The 3,713-nt window shown below is 43.6% G+C and overlaps 1 long non-coding RNA gene across 1 annotated transcript in view; it reads left to right on the plus strand.

Annotated features, from left to right (window-relative positions):
* Positions 1-1,233, plus strand: part of LOC128247915 (uncharacterized) — a 1,345-nt gene extending 112 nt beyond the window's left edge. The window contains exons 1-2 of the long non-coding RNA XR_008264259.2: positions 1-332; positions 1,049-1,233. The exon at positions 1-332 is cut by the window's left edge and continues 112 nt beyond it. This is a non-coding gene — a long non-coding RNA (uncharacterized LOC128247915). The remainder of the gene's footprint in view (positions 333-1,048) is intronic.
* The last annotated feature ends 2,480 nt before the right edge of the window (positions 1,234-3,713 follow it).

Raw genomic sequence — 3,713 nt, forward strand, 5'->3', positions numbered from 1 at the left:
CCAGAAAGCTTATCCACGCATGCGCAGGGACTAGTTCCGGAAGGAATACAGGAAGAGTCTCGTGCGCATGCGTGGTCATTCGACATCCAAGTTTCGCGCCCTTATTCATTCTCTTTTCTCGCCGGCCGGCGAAGGGCCCAGACTACAAGCATCGCCCCCGACGTCGCCAACAGCAACACGACTCTACGTACTACCAGCATTCCCAACATCGTCAACATGACTTCTACACGTACACAAGCAACCAACATCAACAAGCGCGGTTTTATCTCGACCCTGTTAGAGTGGATGTTTCCACTCACGATCAACAGACCAGCCAGAATATTCAGTACCAGGTAACACACGTCATACGCAACTTCCTGCGTATGAACATTCTAAATCTCCTTGTGTAACTTTTATAGAATATTCCGTACCAGGTAGCACAGGTCCCAGCCAGCATCGACGCTCAACTACAGCTCTGCTCCTTGACCGCAACTTCCTGCGTATGGACATTCTATCTCCTTGTGGAATTTTAATACGAACTGGTTTTCTCTATCTCAGTGTTTTAAGACTTTTCACAGTCTATGTTACAGACACTTTTACTGTTCTGTGTTTTTCTCTCTCACACACACACACTTGTGCACTCATATATTTTCTTTCCTCTCAGAAAAAAAACAAAAAATCAGACTTTTACATCGCGTGATTCCAGTTTCCTGGGCAGTTGTCATCACGGTTGTTTTGTCATTGTCAATTCATTTGTACATTGCATGCATGTATCTCACAAGTGTACATTCATTTCTTTGATTTTCTTTGTGTGTGTTTGTGCCACATCTTGTGGATGGTTTCGGTGGCCATCTTGCCTCAGGCGTCCCTCCAAATTTTCTATTTTCGTGCTTTCGGCACTCGCGGGGGAGCCATGTAGTGACGCCTTAATAGCAGACATTCCGGAAAGTTTATCCACGCATGCGCAGGGACTAGTTCCGGAAGGAATATAGGAAGAGTCTCGTGCGAATGCGTGGTCATTCGACATCCAAGTTTCGCGCCCTTATTCATTCTCTTTTCTCGCCGGCAGACGAAGGGCCCAGACGTACAAGCAGTCCCTCTCCAACGTTCCTTCTCTGGAGACAGCTCTCTCCAACATTCCAGCTCTGGAGCTAGACAAATAACCACCCAACATCATTGACGGCGTCTCTGCAACCAAAGGGCGAAGTGCTGCCTATTTCCTCTGTAAATAAATATTGTGTTGATAGTTCAGAATCTGCGTTCCGTTGTTTCTTCAAGAAATTTAATGTACGGAAGCGGGTATACACCTAATGGTGTATGACCACTTTCCTACAGTGTCTTACAGCTGTTTCTGGGCTATTCCATACCTAGTATATGGAAATGTGGATCGACACATTGATCTATTACCTGAGATATCCCAGAAACACTTGTAAGACACTATTATATTGGGTCATCCCATAAATAATGCGGGTTTTTTTTCAATTGCATGAACAAAAAGTCGGAAGGAACGGGATAAACTAGAGTGCAGTTCGATTTTAACTGTTATTTTTTCAAAGCTATAATGGAAGTGACAAAGGAGCATATGAGTTCAATAAAGGCAACAACGCAACGGAAAGTACGAGGAATATTAGTGCGTGTATGGGGATTGGACAATAAGCGTAAGCCAGTGTCAACGGTGACTCCAGAAATTCCAAGCCGGAAACTACGGCATAGAAGACGAGCCTCATCCTGGAAGATCTGTAGAGCTCGACGAGGACGTCCTCCAAACCCAAGTGAAACAAAATCCCAAGGTAACTGTTGAGAAACTATCAGAGAAGCTTGGATTTGGTCATTCAATCATTCATCGACACCTGTGTGCCTTCGGAAAGTCAGCAAATCGGGTCAATGGGTTCTTCACAAACTTTCCGAGCCTAATCGCGCGCAGAGAGTGAATGTGTGCTCTTTTTTGCTGTCACATCTCACCGAATAGTGACTGGTGACAAGAAATGAGTTCTCTATAAAAATGCCAAGCGCCGAAGACGGTGGGTAGGGAAAGGAGAAACATCGGCACCCCAGGCTAAAGAAGGTCTTCACCCATGTAAGGTGTTGTTATCTGTTTGGTGAAATATGAAAGGTTTAGTCCACTTTGAACTTTTAAACCCAAACCAAACGTTAACAAAGGAGATCTACTACGAGCGGCTTTAGTCAGCGCTATAAGAAAAATGGGAAACGATATCCCATCTACCATATTCGCCGGAGATTGCCCCATCTGGTTATCATTTATTCCGCAGTCTTCAAAATCATTTAGACGGAAGCAATATGAATTCTGCAGGCGAAGTCAGAACAGTACTGGGGGAATATTTTTCGTCACGGACAAGTGAATTTTGGAAGAGGGTTCTTGCAAGTCTAACAAATAGATGGAAGAGCATTGTAGAAAATGAAAGAGAGTATATTTTAGATTAAAAAAGAAATTTGCTGATCTTTATTTTGAAAACTAAAAGAAATATAGAAAAAAAAATCGAGATTCAGTGTACGGGAAACCCTACTTTTTTCCATCAAGGGCTTATATGCCCCGATATTAGAGTTTTAGATGGTCACGGTCTCACGTGATGAAACCATCTAATAACGACTCTGTTCAGAAGGCTGGATTAATACATATATGTACCAGAGGGGAAAGAGAGAGACACAACTGAATAGGTGTTGAAGAGAAGATTTATTGATATGTTAACGTGTGTCATTGTGTGCGTCATGTATACAGAATAATAGACCGGCCGTCATGAGAACAAAGTGTATGTGTGTATAGGCGTGGCTGTATGCGTGTGCGTTAAGTACACATAAGAACAGCAATGAGGAAGGAAGTGAAAGGGTCTATAATGAGAAATTAGATGAATATTCATAGACACAAGAATGAGAAATATCAGTTTGTAGTCAATTGTACACGGTAGTTGAAATGCTGTATCAAGAAGTTGCGGCGATGATGCGGAGCCGGAGTTGCGGTACATGTCGTACGAAGATGTGGCTGTAACGTTGCTGCCTGGATCACTTGGTACAGGAGTTCTCGCCGGTTGTATTTGCTGTTAACCCATGGTGAAGTAATTCACAAACAGTGCAGTATTGGAACCTGTGCGAGTTGCTTGTTGATCTGTGTACGCAGAGATGATGTTGACGTCGTTAAGAAGATGATGGTGGCGACGAAGACGAAGGAGGTTCGTAATGCTTTTGGACGGGTTGTCTGGCGTTGTCGCTGGAACTGGCTGTGTCTTGTGTGATCAGTGACTAGACCATAAAAGGTCTGGAACCAAAGACCACGAGACGAGGAGAGACTGGATTTTTATAAGGAACAGTAGGTTCAAACGAGGTTGAGAACAGGCTGTTTCACCTGATCTTATTTAGAGCTCCGATTGGTTATACGCTGCAGATTGGCGCGACAGTGTAAGAGACAAATTGTGCCAAGACCAACCAATCAGAACAGTGGATACAACGGGGTGCAAATAGCGGTCAAAGGCTAGCTGTTTTCTGTTACGTTCGAATGTACATATATATAATAAAAGAGAGAGGAATTTCACTCGAGTGTGCGCCACACACTATTTACCTTAGTCAACGCACGGTGATTGCTTATAAGCCTTAAACCTATTCTGTGTGTGTGTGTGTATGTGTGTGTGTGTGTGTGTGTGTGTGTGTGTGTGTGTGTGTGTGGTGAATCTTGCAAGCATGAAGTGGATTCGATTCACCATGGCCAAATTTAAATTAACAGT

The sequence above is a fragment of the Octopus bimaculoides genome, chromosome 1 (assembly GCF_046866305.1).
Source record: "Octopus bimaculoides isolate indiv1 chromosome 1, ASM4686630v1, whole genome shotgun sequence".
NCBI lineage: Eukaryota > Metazoa > Mollusca > Cephalopoda > Octopoda > Octopodidae > Octopus > Octopus bimaculoides.